This window comes from Peromyscus eremicus, chromosome 6 (assembly GCF_949786415.1).
Source record: "Peromyscus eremicus chromosome 6, PerEre_H2_v1, whole genome shotgun sequence".
Classification (NCBI taxonomy): domain Eukaryota; kingdom Metazoa; phylum Chordata; class Mammalia; order Rodentia; family Cricetidae; genus Peromyscus; species Peromyscus eremicus.
The window spans coordinates 82,407,106-82,427,481 of record NC_081421.1 but is presented as its reverse complement, the minus strand read 5'-3'; positions in this window follow the sequence as shown (position 1 = coordinate 82,427,481).

Genomic DNA, 20,376 nt, shown 5'->3' with positions numbered 1-20,376 from the left:
AGACAGATGGCATCCTGGGCTGCAAAAAGGTGGCAGATGCTGACTATTATGTTCTGTGCTCAAAATTTCATGATAATCAGGAAAATGGTTACGTTAGTTGCTTTTCTCGTTGCTGTGAGCAAACAGCTGACAAGAAGCAGTTTTAAAAAGGAAAGGGTTTATTCTGATATACACTTGGAGAAGATACAGTCCATCATGGTGGGGAGGGCAGGAGCTAGAAGCCAGTTCGTCACTGCATTCCATAGTCAGGAAGTTGGGTGTGAACAGGAAGTGAGTCCAGGCCATAAAACCACAAGGCCTTCTTCTACTGACTCACTTCCTCTAGCAAGGCTCCACTTCCCAAAAAAATAAAAAATAAAAAAATGAAAGAAAAAAAAAGGCTACAACCTTCTCAAGCAGTGCCACTAGGTAGGAACCGAATGTTGAAACACCAAAGCCTGTGGGAGATATATTACATTTAAACCATAACATTCTCTACTTGGACCCCAGAAGTGCATGACCATCTCATAGTGGAAAATGCATTCGTTCCGACTTCTAAAATCATCATATTCTGTAACAATCCCAATGCTGTTCAGAAGAAGTTCAGGTGCTCTTCTGAGACTCCAGACAATCTCTTAGCTGTGAGCCCTTGTAAAATCAAAAGGCAGGTTATATACTTCCAACACACAGGTGCAGGCGAACATTTCCGTTTTTAAAGGTAAGAATGATGGCACAGCAAATAATGGCCAGAAAAAAAGAAAGAGTGAAATCCAATGGGGAAAACACCAAATCCTGCGTCTCTGTGTCCAGCATCTAGGGTAATGATAAAATCTCTGGGACCCAAAGGGCTCGGGTAGTCCCATCCCTCATGCTCTTCATCTGTAACATATTTAATCTCTCTCTTTAGCCGGCTCCACCACATGCCTGCAAGTTTCCTTGGCACATATCCCCTTGAACCTAGCATCTCCAACAGTCTAAAATCTCCAGTGCAACTAAGGCTTCACCTTCACAGCTTTACGCAGTGGCCTCCCAGGAACACCTTGCAAGGGCTCTGACCCTGTCTCACATTTCCTGGACTCAACAGCAATCTATAGCCGTGATCAAGAATCCATGACCCCTCATTCTGCATCTTTCATGTCTACAAAACTATTATCACACAGGCAAGGCTACCAAATTCTGCTGTACACTTGAGATGGAACCTGGCCCCGGGGGACCACAGCTGGTTATCGACTCTGAAGAAACACTTCCCTGTGTCATTTTGTTTTGAGCATGGAAACCTTCAATGGCATTCCCAGCTTAGGCGCTCTCTCTCTCTTTGCATCTTCACAAGATGGAACATCTGAGGAGTTGGGTCTTGCCTCTGGACACCGTTCTTATTGTCCCAGTTCAGAACACCATTTTTTTTCTCTTTAGTGGAGCTAATCTCTTTCATCACTGGTATATGTCGCCTACACTGTCTTTGGGAAAAACTTTAAGCTTGCTCACAATCCTTTTATCACCACACTTCACATTTTTCTTACTTTTTGACCCACTGAGAGCACTGAGCAATAGCCAAATGCCGTCTGAATACCATCTTATCTTGAAGTTTTCTTCACCAAGCAAACTATTCAATTATCGTCAAATCTAAGCACATTCCAGTTCTCAAGACATGGACAAATACAGTCATTTGTTTGTTTGTTTGTTTGTTTGTTTGTTTTTGTTTTTGCCAGAATATCACATGAATGGCCATTAGCCAATGTTCCTGATAGAGTCCTTATTCTCCGCTCAAACCTTATGAGCTAGGCTTTGACTATCTGCATTTCCCTCAGTATTCTAGCCTTCCAAGCTTCCACCACAGTGGTCCATTAAACTCTACTCACAGCATGCTAGGGCTTTTCTAAGCCATAGTTGCAAGCTCTTCCACATGCCTCCTACAAACCAGTTCCAAAAGCCTAAGAACCCATGGTAAGGTTGGTCACAGAAGTGGGCCACTACTGAGTATTAATTTTTTCATGTTAGTTTCTCTTCTTATTGCCACGACCAAATAGCTAAGAAGAAGCCATTTAGGGAAAGAAGGGTTTACTCTGGCTCACAGTTCTAGAGGATACAGTCCATCATGACAGAGAAGACATCGCATCAGGAGCTGGAAGCCTGCCGGTCACATTGTGCTGCACAGTCAGGAAGCTAGGTGTGAACAGAAAGTGGGGCCAGACTGTAAAACCTCAGGCTGAGGATAGGAAAGCTCAGTTATCTTCTCTGAAGAAAAGCAGCAGAGACGGGGCAGAGCTGGCATCCTGATGCTAAGTTCCAAACATTTAACCAAGATGCCACAATGCTTCCTTGGGAATGTAGGACACAGACCCATCCAAAAGACACTATGAGCAAGCTTCAGTAAGATGCTTTGGGAGGGGGCTGTTTGCTTGTTTGGCTTATATGAATGCCTTCGTTGTCCTTATTCAATTCACAGTCATAATAGAACATGGAGTACGATAGGGTTGTAGCTCGGTGACTGAGCACTTGACTTGCATGTGTGAGGCCTTGGATTTGCCCCAGCACTACAAAAGCAAGCAAAAAGCAGTAGAGAGGAGCCCTTTGAACAGAATCATCATGCTGCCATGTTGGCTGCCAGGTAAAATTGCATATTAGAGCTGGAAGTGAGGGTGAGGGCCAATAGCCCCAGCCTGGAGAGGGTAAGGCAGGAGAATTGCTTGAGTCCAGGAGTTTGGGACCAGGACAGGAATCATAGCAAGAACCCTTCATCATTAAAAGAAAAATAAAAAAGAATACATTTTGGGGGCTAAACCATCATAGCTCAGTAGCAGAGTGATTGCCTAGCATGCTTAGGGCTCTGAGTTCAGTTCCAGCTGGAATGGGCTTTACCCCAGCCTCTCTTAGCATTTTTAAATAATTTTTTTTAGGTTGGCATATAAAACAGTGTATTTCCTCCTGGTAGCTTCATAAATGTATCTTTCTATTTTATTCTCATTTGTCCCCCCATTGCCCTCCCATGTGCCTCCTCCCCACCCCAGACTGTCTGCTTCCCCTTCCAGGCAGCCTTCCCTTCTGCTTTAACAGGCAGTTTGAAATGTGTGTGTACTCATTAATAAGGAGTAGCTGTACATTTTATTCATGGAAGTGAAATCCCCTTTATTTCTATTCAAATAGTAGGGAAAGAATAAAAATTTATTTAGTTGAGTCATTTGGTATTATTCTCAAAACATTCCAATTTCAAATGCTTTTGTTTGTTTGTTTGTTTTTTCTTTAAGTACACTGTTCATCCTTTTTTGGTGTAACCCTTTTGTTATGTTGTGCTTTGTTTGGTGCTGATGTGAGGTTTTGAAATGCTATGCTTTACAATACCTGTGGGCACCTCCTTTGGTTACCACAACAATGGCAACACAGGAGGAATTCAGTGCAGACTGGTGAGCTTTTCTAGGAACAGACTGAGAAAGCCCCAGCACCAGGAATGGCAGCAGAATGCATCTTACTAATGTTAGTGGTACACATGCATGTGCTTTCATGCGCGCACACGCACACACGCACATGCACACACGCACACACACACACACACACACACACACTCACAGATTTCTGCTGACTGTATGCTCCAATAGCAATCTGTGTATTAGATTATTCTGCTGACTGTATGCTCCAATAGCAATCTGTGTATTAGATTACCTGGAAAATCATGCATTAGTTTTTAATCACACATACAAAGTGGAAGAGGAACATTCGCTGACTCCTCTGAAAGAATGCTGGGTCTGGCCAGAAAGAAAAACTGTCCCTTCTTCTGCCTCAAATGCTGTGTTGTGTTTTGACTAGAAGTTCTAAGCTGTTCTTACAAAAGTTTCCAAGACTTGGGAAACAGCTCATGCATCCAGCAATCTTCCTTTTTCTTCCTTCTGACATATCGAAGGAGCTAAAAGTCAGATCTATGTAAGTCTGACTGCAACATCACAGTACGAGAAAGAAAGAAAAGTTTGGAGAGGATCACTCTAAAATATGACAATAACTTAGAGTGATTGGTAGACATAAAGAAGATCTTTGTTTGTTTGTTTGTTTGTTTGTTTGTTTGAGGTTCTGGGTTTGAACCTAGGGTCTCACACATGGTAGTGAAGTGCTTTACCCCTGAGGTACAGACTGCTCCCTGACAATCAGCCTCCCAATTTTTGCTTTTTTTATAAAAGTCACTCTACCATGTTTAAGGTGACAGTTTATTGTGCTTTTTATATATATATATTTAATATATAATTAGTACATAATTTTAAATATATATTGTAATATATATTTATATATATATATATAACATTTAATATATATTTAAAAGTCTTACAATATAGGAAAAATAACCTTTTAAGATGGGGGAATTTTTGTCCCTTATCTCTCCCAACTCCTGCTATCTGTCAAATTTAATTTACCTACATTATTTAATAAATGTTTCGAGTATCTTCTAAAGCACAAAAACGCCCCTCATTTTTTATGTGTGGTTATGAGTTAAAAAGTAAAACAGAACTCTATGCCAATTGTCTGTGAAAATCTACCAGTGCAAGATGAGATATGGGAAACAGTACAAAGCAGGCACTCCAGATCTGTCTGTGTGGTGGCACTATTTTATACTTAGTGTCAACTGACTATGGCTGCTGAAACTAGAATCAACTTAGGGGCAGCATTGGGCTGGAAGTATTGCTAGGCAGGCAGAACACTCTCTGCATGAGGTCAGCTACAGGCTAGTCAACAAAAACTGTCATCTTTTAGAACCCTGACATTTCTAAACTATACACCTTTCCCACTATCTGCCTAGCCACTCTAAAGGCCACATGCTAGGAATAACTTTGGTAGTCCCGAATATTATTACAGTCTTGAAGTTTGATGATGCAAAAAAATTTTTTGGCAGAGCGGTGGACAGAGGTTCACTTTGTAGGCCATCCTGGCCTGAAACTCACTCTGTAGACCAGGCTAGCCTCCAGCTCAAAGGGGTCCACCTGTCTCTGCCTCTTGAGCACTAGGATTAAAGGCTTGCACCAACATGTCCAGCTCAGTTTTGTTTCTAGTAAAAGTAAAAAGGCCACAGATGCTCTTGACCCAGGGCCAGCACTTCTCTGATGCTAAGATAACCAGAAAAGTCTTTTCTTTTTTATTATTACTAAGAGATTTTTCTATTCATTTTACATACCAACTACAGATTCCCCTCTCCTTCCTCCTCCCGCCCCCCAGATTTCCCCTCTAATCCACCCCCCATTCCCACCTCCTCCAAGGCAAGGTTTCCCATGGGGAGTCAGCAGAGCCTGGTACATTCAGACAGCTGAATACCCTAACTGTCATCATAGAGCCCTCATCCAGTGACTGAAGGTCTTTTCTTAATACTGCCCTGACTTTGAGCATTTTATGACAGATATCAATTCGATAATTGCTTTCCTAATGTCCAGTACAGCTTTCTGTTTCGGTGGTTAATAACTCAACGATTCTTTAATAACACAGATAGCAAGAACTTCAGATAGTCTCTATCTCTAAGGAGCCAGAAAGTTGAGTCAATGAAGAAAGACTTATCTCTTCCAAAGTAATTGATTTTTGAAGTCGGCTTTAACCACCCTCTTTCAACTTCTCTGCATTTGAAGTTGTAGACAGCATCTTGCTGTGGGGAGAAACTACTCCAAAAGAGAGATGGATTTAAAGACACTGCCTGCATGTGATGTGTTCTCTTCCATATTTTGTGGTCCAAAGTTCTCCACAATATCCTCACCCTCTGTAGATAGACTGGATGAAACCCAAGCTTTGAGTTCTGCCTTTCAATGGGTCTTTCAAGAATGAGCTAAGCAATGTCAATTTGCCACAGGATCTGAAATCAAATTGGCGTCTCATCCCAGTCACACACTATGGCAAATTAGAGCAGCTGTTTGATGCATGTTGCCTGTGGATTCCATTTCTGTACCAGCTGTGGAAGCCTCACATACGGAGCCTCTGGTCCGTGGCCACAAAATCTGGCCTTAACCTGAGCCATGGTCATATTCACTGTCTGCTAAGCATGACCTAGGGGCAGGGTAACTCAGCTGAGCTAGAGCAGCCCCTGCCACCTACATTAAACATCTGTTAGCCCAAAAAATACAACCTCCTCAAGAGCCTTCTCTGATGACCAGTGGCTCACCCCATCAGCACCCACCCAGCCTCTACTGATCATAGTCTACAAGTCTTAGAGTTGGATTAATGGAGGCATCTTTAAAGGAATAGCTACATTCTAGGTCATCTGGCAACTTCCAAAAGCATACTAAGCATTTGTTGACTGGACGAAGAACAAATGGTGTTAGACGTGGTGCTAGGGGCTACGTCTAGTCTCTAAGCCACAAAACACTGCACAGTATTTTTAGAATTTTTTTGTACATATTTAACTTGCTGTCTAGATTTTGCCTTCTTGGAACAATTTTTCAAGGTGTAGAAATGTGTTAGAAAGAGCCCATAGAGTAAAATAAGGAGGTGATGCCATGGGCAAGGCACAAATACAACTCACAAACAGTGTATTCATTAAACTAAGGAACATGGTCATGTCAATATTTTAGTTAAACTTTGATATTAAATGTGATTTTTTACTGTGATTACCTTAAGTAAATTAAAATACAATAAACCAAAGGATGGTTAATAGAAATCATAGAATGCTTCTCTGGATAGTTCCAAAGTCACATCTTGTTCACAGAAAGTGGGGGCTTGACGCTGTTCAGAATATTTTTTTTCTTTCACTCCTGAGCTGTAACGTGTTTGAGAGACGCAGGTCCTTCCAGCTGCTGACATTTAGTTTTGTCACCCGCCAGTCTAGTGAGGATATCATGAAAGACAGTGGTGACGGGCAGTTTGTTACCGCTGAGCTTTTAAAATTAAAATCATCACAGCTTATTCCAAGAAGGGGTCAAACCACTTAGCAGAACATGAGAAAGAGAGGACATGTCTCTATTGCTCTCACTAAATACTTTCTTTACTCTTTTTTTATTCATCTTTGGGAATCGAATGGCCGTTGATCGTATGATATATGAGTTGGCTATCCTCTGTGTAGTGTCCAGGATTCTATTATTTAAACAAGTATTTGGTGTTGTATCATGAGCCAGGAACTGGACTGTATGTTTTAATACATCGTATTCACGTAAAATAGACTAGAAAAGAATATGCAATGCTCCAGTTACAGGTTAGGATGAAGGTTCAGAAAGATAGTGTTTATAACAGTGAAGTTGTTAAAAATAAGATTTCTGGAACTTTCCTGGAGCCACTAAATCAGGATAGTTGGGGGATATATAAGAATCTACTAAATCAGTGTTCTGAGTTATGTTAAAATAGCACTCCTGGATAATTTTTATCTTACCTTTCATAGATAAAAATTTAAACCTTTTCAAAAATAGGTGGAATAGCTAATAAATCCCCAGTTTCAATAGTTATCAACCAAAGCTGTAGGTGCCTTTGTTAACTGTTTGGATTTTGCCATGTGATGTTCTCATTTCATCTACGCTGAGTCAAATAGCCAGGTGGTTCTTTAAAGTATAAAATTTGAAAACTGAATATGGTGGCTCACTCATAATCTCTGCACTTGGGGGGCAAATGCAGGAAAATTAAGAACTCAAAGCCATCCTTGGCTACATAGGGAGTTCAAGGCCAACCTGGGTTACATGAGACACTGTCTCAAAAATGGGTTGGTGTCCAATGAGTTACAATAACAGTCTCATTCTACATACTCTTTAAATAACAGAGATAAGAAGAAAACTCAAAAATGTCCTATTAAGTAGGGCTTGCTGTCCATTAAACTATAGCAAATGTGTGCTTACAGGGTTTCTTTTTTGTATTGACAGACACCAGATTGATAACTGAAACATACATAAAAATACACATATAGTCATTCTGTTAAAGATACATATAATTCAGAAGATGAAGTGGGGACTAAGGAGATGATTCAGTCAGCAAAATGCTTGCTGCACAAGAATGGAGGTCTGAGTTTGAACTTCCAGCATCCATGTGAAAAGCCAGTAACAGGGGCACACACCTGTAATGCTAGCACTGGACAGGTAGCCACAGAAGAATCCCTGGAGCTCAGTGGCCAGATAGTTTTGGTGAATGAGTGTTGTCCGGTCTAGTGAGAGACTCCACCTTAAAAAAAAAAAAAAAAACCACAGTGGAAAGTGATAGTAGAATACACAACATTGACCTTTGGCCTTGACATGCACGCCTGCCAACACTTGTGCACATACATACATATGCAACACACATCCGCACTCAGGAAAGAAGATAAAATTCATATGTATGATGACTAGGTCATATTTCAAAATAGCCTTTGAGCAAAGTCCAAAAAGAATAATGTGGACAGTAAATCCAACTGTGTTAGAAGGTGAGAGCCCAGAATGTAATACTTTTAGTCTTTATGGAAGGGATAAGACTTGATTGACTCTCTAACGAAAGATTTTTCTAAGTGAAGAATAACTTGAGCAAAAAGCACAGTATCCAAAATATACAAATTTTTTGGATAACTAGGAAACAAAAAGCAGGCAGGCTGGCTCAGAGTCACTCGTGCTGGACTGCATGGAAGTTCTCAGAAGATCATGGAAATCTTAGAGGCTGGACGAGGAGAGCAGGGAGTCCTGGGAGTTCTGAAGGGGAAAGAAAGATGATAAGTGATCATTTAGGGAGCGGCCACTGTGCGTCTGGAAAAGATCACTTCAGAAGGCAGGGTGGTCATTCAGAAGTAAGTCCTCTGAGTTAGGTGTAAGATGGAAAAGATAAATGATTGAGAGAGAGTCAAATGGACTTGGGAGAGATAACAGGAAGACTTGTGAAAAAAACTACTCTCATATCTTTGTAACTGGGTATTTGGAAGAACTGAGTTTACCAAAATACGGAACATTGAAGACAGCAAAAGGCAGGAGGTTGGGTGGCAGTGTGGCAGGCCTCGGGCTTAGACCCATTAGCACAGAGAATAGTTGAAACATGTGTGCCCAGAGTAGAACTCACTGGAGAGTGATTACTGGGTTTGGGGGTACTGTTCACAGTGTGGGGTGACAGAAAAAGAGACAGATAGTGTTGGAGAGTAACCAGGATATGACTGTGTATCACCCAATCCAGGTCAGTGCCCACCAGAGGATCACTCCCATGCTGGTCCCTGGGGACATCCTTTATACCCTGGCCTTGACTGATGTTAAATGATAAAAACCACCACTCTGCCATTTCTATAGTGACTTCTAGATGATAAATTAGGGACAACTCCAAGTCAGTATCTGATTTTCAAAGCCCAAGAAGCCTTTACATTTGGTCTTTAAAGAAATACAGACATTAACATGTGCATTGAGACACACACACATGCACAGATCAAAGTAACTTAATGGCAAATGATGTCTGCTTCAGGAAATATTGATGTAGGTAGGCCTTTATGAAAGATTCCATGCAGGTGAAGGCATGCTGGCCCATAATTCCTCCTCCCTAGGGGACTAGGAGCTCTTGAAGCTCCTTGGCTTCAGGTAAGTCCCAACTCTGCTTGGGAAGTTAATCTTTGCCTGAGTCTACTGGTTCCCCTTCTAGGATTCTAAATTGGTCTGTGATAATGAATTCACAGTAAGCAAATATTTGCTAACGTTCTGTATTTTTCTGATGCTGGAGGTTCTGTGGTAAGACAGACAAACACCTTTATCTGTCTGGAGTTGGCAGACTCCCTCTGACTTTGCTCTAAGTGATGACTGTGAAAGCACAAAGCCTAAGGAACGCTCCCCAGGAGCAACTGTAGGAAGCACATGGGCTACCCACCAGGACTGCCTTTTTGAGCACTGGAACTCTGTCCACGCTAAGATGCCCTTCAAGTTGTCATGGGGTCAGTAACAGTTCCCGGCCCCCTAAGGAACCTTTCTGGTAACTCCAATGACACCAGCTGTTCCCTTACCCCTCACCACTGACTGATGCACCCCAGGGTATTCTCCTGCTGTGCTGTCCTGGGACAGACCCCTCTTGCATTGTCCCTAAGGCTGTCACCTGATAGAGCATTTTGTCTGACTGAGTGCTAATGAGAAAAGTGAGAGTCCCTAGGAAACTCTCCCTACCCTCCGAATCCATTTGCACCTCCCTGCTGAGCCCATAAAGGAGAATGTAAAAATCAAAGGTACTGACTACAAGCGGAGCAAAAAATACCCAAACTTCCTTACTTCCTCTAGTGCACAGGTCACAAGATGCTTCAGAAATGAAGACAGGAGAGAGGTACACAAAACATGAGTGACAGACTCGGACTCAGAATACAGCTCCGGCTGGGTGGAGCCTCTTGCCACCTTACCTACCTCACCCAGGTAGTAAAAGATAAAATGGACTCTGCTATAGGCTGGCTTTACTATTCCTCAACCCTCCCCCACACCTCTGCCTCCCTCTATCCTTTCCCCTCCCCCTCCTCCCCAACCCCCTCTCACAGAGCCACTTTTATTCCTTTGGATTCTATTCATTTAGAATACTTTTTTTTTTTTTTTTTTTTTTTTTTTTTTTTTTTTTAAGAAAACTTTAGTACTCCAAAGGATAGCTACTTAGCCACCACAATGCACGTGAGACAATGATTCACGCTAACAGGGCACTTGCTTCTTCACTGAACACAGGTTCTCAAGAAAGAAGTATCACTCGGAGGCATTAGGCTTAACATGGGAAATAAATTCTGTGTTAGCTTTACGGATTTGATCTTGCTCTTTTAGGAGTTCAGAAGTTTAAATATTTATTCACATGTAAATGGCATATTGCAACTGTCTTCCTCCATCTTCATTTTTTGTCTCTTTCATAGAAGTGGCATAATGAGAAAATTCCTTTATTATTAGGATTGCTTTTAAGAGAGACATCATCAACTGCAAAAAAAGAAAGTATTAAATGGAAGATTATATCTCAGTGTTCAACAGAGATATTTTTGGCTCAGTGGTCAGGAAAAGTAATCCATTTTGCTTAAACATTAAAATCAGTCTTGTAGCTTGCCTGGCTCCATAACATGTCAGCTTTCATCAAGAATGTGTTTTAGTGTTAGAATTCGAAGTGTTCACAGAGTGAGATTAAAAAGGAGTTTTCGTCCATTAGAGAAAAACTAGTACCCCTTCTTCCTCCCAAAAATCCCCATCAACATTTGGGATTGCCATAACGTGGCTGATTTCAGACATAAAACTTGCAACTTCAATTGAATAAGAAATAGTCAAGAATGACAAAGTTTAAACCCCATGACTTCTGTACAGAGAAAAAGCACCAAGACGACACATGTCTACCCTCTCGTGACCTAATTACTGCACAGGACAAAATATACCAGAATTTTCAACCAAGAGTTAAAAGAAATTAACAAGACATACATTCAGTTGCTAAACAACATATTCTCAGAATAAAAGTGAGTTTTGTACAGTTTTCTGAAGAACAATAACCATACCCATCTTGATGAAATCACATGTATAATATCTAGAGTCCTGATTCTCTGGAAAGCAGAAGAGAAGTGTTCTTCCTTAAGAACAAAAGAAATGTGTTCTTCCTTAAAAAAGTAAACTGGTTCTAATCACTATCCATCCAAATTGTCTAACATCCAAGAGCAGCTGACACTCTCTTAGTGCCAAGTCAGATCTGTATCTCCTCCTGCCTCCCTCCATTTGGCTGTGTAACCTAGGGTAATTTGGGGATGGGAGTGGGCGTTAGGTTTCCTTCGTCTGCTGACTGAATGAATTGCAATAGCTTATTTATAAAGTACTTTCTGACTCAAAATACTGGTTCTAGAGTGTTCATACATTCCTCTGTCCATCAGACTCCAAACCATGAAATATCTTCCTGCATTACTTCACCCAAATCATTACCCCGCCTCATTTGTTAGTGTATCCTACCTGGGCAGCATCCTCCTCCCACACCACCTATGTCTTATCACCACAATTCCTAACTCTGAACTCTCAGTGGTTCCTCGATGTCTGTCCTGTTGGACACGCTTCAAAAAAGAGTGAGATGTTATTTAAATAAAGGTCTTCATAATACTGAGGGCCCTGGAACTCACCTTGGGACTTGTCTCTTTCTAACTTCTACCTGGATGCCTAAGTTTCCTACCAGATGGTAGAATTAGTATCCACACCTGGTCTGTCTGATGTCAGAATCCAAGATCAGGGGAGAATGCATGCCATCACCCCTGTTTCTCATGACAAATGACTTCTCATGTGATATACCCATTCTTTCCCCATGTCCAGCTGGAGATAGTGTGGTAGAATTACCTTCATAGGAACACAACTGCTAGATAGGAAAATACTGAGCAGTGGCCTGTGTCTGTGGCTCAATGGATAGTGTAATCAGCTACTGACCGCAAGGTCAGTGGTTCAAGTCCACATGTGAAACGTAAGCTGTTTAGCCTGGTGAGATGGCTCAGGGGATGAAGGTACTTCCTACCAGGCTGGAAGACCTGAGAGCTCCAAGAACCCACATGGTAGAAAGAAAGAAACAACTCAAGTTATTGCTTACTCTCTCATGTGTGTGTAAAATAAATAAATGTTTAAAAAAGAAAATACAGAGCCTTTTAAATGTTCCAGTGACTCAAGGGGAGAGTTGGGAAAACTTTTTCTTTGAATGATTAATAGTAACTTATGTGGTTAATTAAGTAACTGTGTCACCCATATGTGAGCCATTTCAAGATTTCAAGGGTCTAATAAGATACCATTGACTGGACAGTTGGGGGGACGGGGGCTTTTTCGAACCAAAACTTTTACAAACATTCACATAAAATACAAATTGTGGCCAATTTATTGAGCAATAAATTCAATGGCTGAAGATGTCACCAGTTTATAAAAGCATGAACTCCATTAAATGTTGGTAGAGATGCATTAGCCAAAAAAAATTAAATCTAAGAAGTCTATTCCCTTTAGTAAGAACAATGAATAAACATGATGAACAATCTGTGATAACCACTGGTGAAAAATGGGTCAGTGGGTCTGGGAACCACAAAACTCTTTCAAGAAATCAGAATTGGGCTGGAGAGATGGCTCAGTGGTTCAGTTCTCAGCACCCACATGATGGCTCACAACCATCTGTAACACCAGTTGCAGGGTATCCTACTCCCTCTTCTGGCCTCCATGGGCACCAGGCATGCATGTGATACTTGAGCATACATGGAAACAAAACACTCATACACATAAAATAAAAAATAAAAAATAAAATCTTTTTAAAAAGAAACCAGAACTTTATAACTTTTGCCCAAGTTTCAGGAATATCTGTGAAATCATTATAGAACATTTATTTGTCTGTCTAGCAAGTTTCATTATTTTATTTGATGACCACAAAATATATGAAATCTGCTGGAAAACTTAATACTCTTTTGTGGTACATAAAATTCAAGCTGAGTCCACTTGATTCTTTATAAAGTAACCAACAAATGTCCTGAACAATGATATTCAGATAACATGAAAAGCATGCTTTGTTACATCAAATGTGTGATATCTTGACCCTTAACCTTGCTTAAAATTGGAATTACATAATACTATACAAATTCAATTGAAACTTCCCAGGGTCCTGAAGATTTTATCCTGTTCAAAGATTTTCTTTGGGTAGAACATAGCACAAAACACGACCATTTTATTGTTACATGACCAACAGAGAAAAGAAATCTGAGATCTTGTACCTCTCTAGAATTCAAATATTTTCCTCCTATATAGTCTTAAATTTCTATGTACAAAAACACATACAATGCAAAATATTTCATATTTTATATGTATAGTTTTATATTATAAATGAGAATATATTCTAAATCTACAATGAATACAAAATGAATTATATATGTGCATTTATATAGAATATATTATACACAGAAGCAAGAATTCTATCTCTATAATACATTTAATATGTATTCTTTCTATTTTTATGTGTATAATTTTGCAATAAAATATCATTTTTTCTCTATATAATTTCATATAATATGTTTTTGTCGTATTTACCCCTAACTCCTCACTTAACACCTCCCAGCTACGTCCTCACCTTCCTATGACCCCCGCTTTATGCCTTCTTTGCTTTAATTCAATAATCCATGGATTTCCATTTGTGCTGTTCACATGCTTGTGGGTATGGAGCCAACCACTGAAGCATGGTCGACCTACCAGGAGCAACACCCTTAAAAAAAATGACTGTACCCAGGTGTGGTGGCCCACACCTTTAATCCCAGGGAGGCAGAGGCAGGCAGATCTCTGTGCACTTGAAGCCAGCCTGGTCTACAAAGAGAGTTCCAGGATAGTCAGGACTACACAGAGAAACGTAGTCTCAAAAAACAGGAAAAAAAAAAACCCAAAACCAAAACAACAACAAACAAACAACAACCAAAAAAAAAAAAAAAAAAACACCAAAAATCGAAATAGACTATCCCTGCCCCCAAAATGTTCATAATTCTGTAGTTAGTGGTGGTCCTCTAGAACCTATCCCTCCTCCATGCTAGAATGTTGACTGGCTTGCTATTGGGCAGGTCTTTGTGCAGGCAACCACAGCTGCTGTGCATTGGTGAGCCCTGGGGATAGAGGAGAAATGGAAGCCGTCCATACCTACATGTTTAAAAGTTATCATTTAAACTAACAGTTGAATACAATGTGCCCTTGGCTTTTACCCTGACATATACCTTCATGACTAACAATGCAGATTAGAAATGGAGGGTGAGGTTCTTGTCAGATGGTGGAAGTTCAGGGTGATCCAGGCTGGCCCTGACCTGACCCACATCTTTGCCCCACAAGTCTAGACTCTCCCACATCACAGGGGCCTCAGTCATGTACAGATTAACTCAGCTCAGCCTACAAGTTTGCATGGGAAAGCTGCCCACAGCCATCTCTTTGGCCTGAGATGGACTCTCACGTAGTTTATCGGTCCTCAAGAAGAGAGAAAGGTGAGGGAGAGACTCATGAAGGGCTTGGACACAAGTATGGAAGAGTCTTATCGGGGAACATGAGAGTCTTGGGCACTGGAACTGCAGGAGAAAGGATACAGGCTCCACGTGAACCCACACTCCTTGGGCCAGTGGACTCTTTGCCCTTGCTCTGTGCTGGTATAGGAGTAGGAGTTCTAGAAGAAAGACCAGGGTAGTTCCTAAGCACCACCCCATCACAGAGGCCATTCTGCTGTCATCTGAAGGAAGAACTGAGAACAAAGAACAAATAACCTTTGCCTCTGTGAAAAAATTTTAATAGGCTGAAATGGAAGCCAAGACCACGAATGACCAGGATTTAAGGAGGAAAGACACACAGGATAGAACATGACTATCCTGAAGACAGAGCCAAGAGCTGAAATAAACAGCAAGACCATGTATAAAGAACCCAAGAAATGCCTGTTGGAAAGAGGCCTTTGGACCAAAATAGGAGTCTGAATCTAAGTGACTTAAGGTTGTCTTTGATTAATTTAGATAGAATGGACTAAGGAGAAATAAGTTTTCCAGAACTTTCACAAGTCCCAAGGAGGTCTCTAGATGGTCACAGACTGTGAAATGTTAGATTAGGCACAAACAGTGCTGTCCTGATGATGGACTGGGTCCTGTGAACGAACTCTCTCTCTCTCTCTCTCTCTCTCTCTCTCTCTCTCTCTCTCTCTCTCTCTCTCTCTCTCTCACACACACACACACACACACACACACACACACCCCTACCTATTAAAAAAAACTATTTCAATAAATAAACCTGAATGCTTATTTTGCAAATAAAAATATTCTGCAATTTTTAAATGGATAGTTTAATACTACAAAGTGAATACATTTTTTTAATGAATGACAAAATAAACATATATTAAAAGGTTATATATCAGAAATGCCAGAATCAGAGATTTAAAACAGGACCCTGAATTCCTTGGCAAGGTAGTAAGTCCCTAAACTAACTCTCCCATCTCTCCTTTTAGGATACTAAAGTCTTTTCAGCGGAAGCTAAAAGTTTCCAATAAGTTTCATAAAATGATTTTTCAGATTGAACTCTGAGATAAAGACCATCTGCATTTTTACATAATAAAATGTGGCTCTGTAGCAATTTGGGAAGGGGACATTCTTTCCCTTCCTAGAGCAGAACAACCAGCCACAAAGGGATGGATTGGCTCCAGAATACTACCTTGCTCTTTTACTTAATTGTGCATTGTGTTTTAACTGTAACAAACAAGACCTTCAAAACAATGATGGGCAGAGCCTGTCTCCATTATATTTTCAATCTCCAACCACAGTTCCTACAAAAGTTAATAAATACTACTTACTACCTGCAAATTCTTTAAACGTGTATAGGAAGTATCAAGCTCTTTATAGCCAACTCACCTTTTCGGTCCAAAGGATCACGGTCAGTAGCTTTAGGTGCAGACAACTGCCTTGGACCTTCCTGGCTATTATGAGAGGACATTGGCTGTACTCGTCTACTTCCTATCACTATCATTACAACTTATCACGCATCAGGAGCCACGTGAAAAAGATTATTTACCGTAGGGAAGATACCACCAAAGCTTGATTATAAACAAGAAGGTATTAGAATAAAGCTAGATTCATATTGCTATAAAAGCACAGAGGAAGAAAAAACCTCCTGCCTGGGGTGGGAACAAAAAGGGAGAGGCAAGGCAGGAAGCCACTGTGGCTGGTGGGGGCGTGGGGGAGATATTTGCAAGAGTGTGAAAGAATAAGAATTGTTGTGGAATATTACTTTAAGTAGGCAAAGATGTGCTACATTTGTTCATGCTGTGGAATATTACTTTAATTATGTAAAGATGTTACATTTATTCATGCTGTGGAATATTATTTTAATTGTGCAAAGGTGTGTTACATTTATTTCTGCCACATTTGTTTAATGATGTTAAATTGTGTTACGTTTATTTATGCTGTATTTGTTAATTACGAAAAGATATGTTGCATTTGTTTCACCTTGCCCGCCTAAGGCACCTTATTGGTCTAACAAAAAGCTCAATGGCCAGTAACTAGGCAGGAAAGGGGTAGGTGGAGCTGGCAGGCAGAGAGGATGAATAGGAAGAGAAAACTAGAACAAGAAGAAGAGAAAAGAGAATGAGGGAGAGAGAGAGGGACATGCCCAGGACCAGAAACCAGGCAGCCAATGTCCAGCCTCACACTGGAGGAAGCAGGAAAGTAAGACATACAGAAAGAAAGGTAAAAAGCCTCAAGGCAAAAGACAGATAAAGAGAAACAAGTTCATTAAGTTAAGGAGAGTCAGCCAGAAATGAGCCTAAGCTAGGCCGAGCATTCATAGCTAATAAGAAATCTCCGTGTCATGATTTAGGAGCTGGTTGGTGGCCCAAAAAGAAAGCCTGGTACAGAGAATAGCACATATTAAAAACTCAGATATCTGAGAGCACACACACACACACACCCCACCAGTAAATTTTATAGACCAAAATATTGTATGAAGTGAAAAGAAGGAGTTTTATGAAACAAAGAGCTGGAACTAGGGCTGGAAAGACAAGAACACTCAGGTCTGTGGAGGGTCCCAGAGTCCCACAAGTAGACCGTCCTCAAAGCTTATGCCTGAAGCTGAAAACACCGCATCAGGACCTTCTGATGTCTTACTAACGAGACCTGAGATCACTGATCTTCACTGTCAATTCGATTGATTTAGAGTCACCTGGGAGATGCACCGCTAGGTCTGTCTGTGACAGTATTTCTAAGTAACTGGGGAGGAAAGAGTGTGGGAGGTACTATTTCAGAAACTGAATTTTAAAATGGAAGAAAGAGAGAGAGAGAGAGAGAGAGAGAGAGAGAGAGAGAGAGAGAGAGAGAGAGAGAGAGAAATCCAAGTGAGCAGCAACGTTAATCTCTTCTTTTTGACCATAGATAGTGCCATCAACAGTTTCACACTCCTGCCGCCATGCTTGCCAGACAACTGAGAGTACCCCCCTTGAACTATGAGTCAAAACAAGTCCTTCTTCCTCAGCCTGCTTTTGTCAGACACTTTGTCACATCAGTGGGAAAAGTCATTAATACAAATCCTTTAGTAAAATTCAGACTGTGCTGAAATCCACTTTATAATAAAAATTCTAGAAGATTCCACAGCCACCTCGGAGAAAACACACATAAGACTTTGCTGTGCCTAGCTTCTCAGAGCAAGAAAGTTGTGCAAGCCACACTGTTTAAAAAAAAAAATGTGTTTTTGTTTGGTTTTTTTTTGTAACTAATATGGGTAAATAGAAGACTTTGTTGAAACAGGGGTAGAGACACTTCAGGACAGGCCATTGCCTAGCATTTTCTTAGTGTAAGGCTACACTTGCCCAGGGCAAAATGACTAACACAAACACTGGGGATCTATGTGGGCGGCTATGAAAGGCACAGAGGCTCAAGTATGAGTCTGTGGGCTACACAGCCTAATGCTGTCTAAGCTAGCAAGATCCATAAACCCCTCCGGGCACAAACCTGGAGTACACAGGTTTCCACATGCCCCTGCCCTGCCGTGCTCAGAGCAGAATAGAGCTGCCACTGTGCCCTCCCACCAACAATATTCAAATGGTCATCCGTCCTCATTAAAAATGTAAGTTAGAACCATACTTTATTAGCAAGTGTTGCTCTTAGAGTAGACTTCTTATTTCCGCTCCAGGCCATGAGGTAAGTAAACGGAAAAACAGTCACACTGCCGAGGTGGTAGGGAAGCTGTGGGGGCTCTTCCACTCTCCATTTGTTCCTGCAGCTTGGGAGACATCGTTTCCCCTCCTGCTGACTCCTTCGGACATGTCCCAGACACAGCAGGAGTGTCACTAGGAGAGTCTGTAGGTGTTCTGCTCAGGGCACCTGTGTCAAGCTAGAGTGCCATCCTAAAAATGGTCGTGTGGAGTGACAGATTAGGAAATGGTTAGTCTCTGTCTCTGCCCCCCATCTCTCCCCCTTCTTCCCTCTGTCTCCTTTGCCTGAGTTTCTGTCATGAGCAACCCAGCAATCCTAAATGATACATTGCAATCCATGCACCTCAGTAATCTTTTGAATCTAGTTTAGTGATTCATGGGGTCCCCACAAGGGAACTACAGACAAGAAAGATTTGAACAGGAACAGTAAGTAGGGTTATAGCTTTATAGAGAGATCACTAAAAATTTACCCATTACTTCAAAATAGCACGAGGTGATGAGAAAAGAGATGTGTCAGAGGCTAAATGTGAAAGGAAAATTCTACAAGCATAGGCCGATGGACACTGTGTCAAGCACTAAACCAGTTGTGAGAAACAAGGCTCTGTAGTCACATGAGTGAGGCCAGTGTCGTGGATTAGTTATGTCACCACCATGACTCAGGTAAGGGCAGAATAAGAAGGTGGAGTCCATGCACCGAGGTGGCATTTTGGAAATATTCAGGGCAATGTCAAATGGATAGGGCAGGACAGCCTGGGGCAAACAGCCACAATAACAATGAAGGGGATCTGTGAAGGTCGTTTTTGCCATGGCAGAGCCTGAGGGTGACTTATTCGGCCACTGCAGGAGCCTCCCTGCATTTCTGACCTGGTATCCCAACTGGCACTTTTCTCAGAGAGAAGGGGGTAGCGGTTCTCACAGCAGCCAGGGACCTTAGAGGTTAGGCTCTTTCATGCTCCTGCCATGGTTGGGGAGAGACTCATCTCCTGACTCTTCAGCCTCCTCAGCAGCTTCCAATTCAGACGGCAGAATCTCCTAGTGCTTCACATTCTGGAGTGTCTAGGACAGCTCCGTGAGCCTGGAGGTTAAATCCCACTTCCTTTAGCACAGCTGTGAAGCATTTCACAGGGTTGATGTGAGGATAAACGAGATGGTGCAGATAATGCATTTAGGAGAGCCACACACTCACTAAACGCTCAACCAAGTTAGAGAATGTGCCAGCTGACGTGTTCAATGATGTGATTGAGAGCAGTTCCAATCCCTTCATCATTACACTCCACGTCCTATCCAGCATATGTTGTTTTGTTTTAAAGCCTACGGGCCTGTTGCTAGGCTGTTCACTCTTTGGACCCACCGTGTGGCCTTAGAAGACTCCTACTGCAGGTGGAGGGGTCAGGAAGGGTTCGGCTCTTGCTTCTAGAAGGGGGCAGGGAGCACCTGGCAGCCAAGTGGCAGCTGATTCACACAAATGGTATTTGGATAAGGTGGAGGGAGTCACAGAGGAGCCTGCCCCCTGCCTCCCGGAAACTGGCTCCTCTCTCATTCATCCCAGCTGCCATCTTTCATCACTGCCCTCCCCCAAATGTGGCCGCCAACTCATTCTCACAGAATCCTCTCCCACACCAGGAACATGTTGAGACTCCGCTGCCTGCTCCTAGGAACGAAGCACGGTCCGTTTGGGAGAAGTAGAGAGCAGCAGCGTGATAAAAGGGTTGGGCAAGGGTTAATATTTACAGCCAGAGAAGTAAGTTTGTTGTTTAGGTAGTGTGGGGACTGTGGTAAGAGGCAAAGCTTTTGTGCAGAGGAGGTGAGGATCCACGTCCACAGACAAAAGCCAAAAGCTGCCGCAGCTAACAATGCTGAGCCCGAGAAGCCTCTACTTCC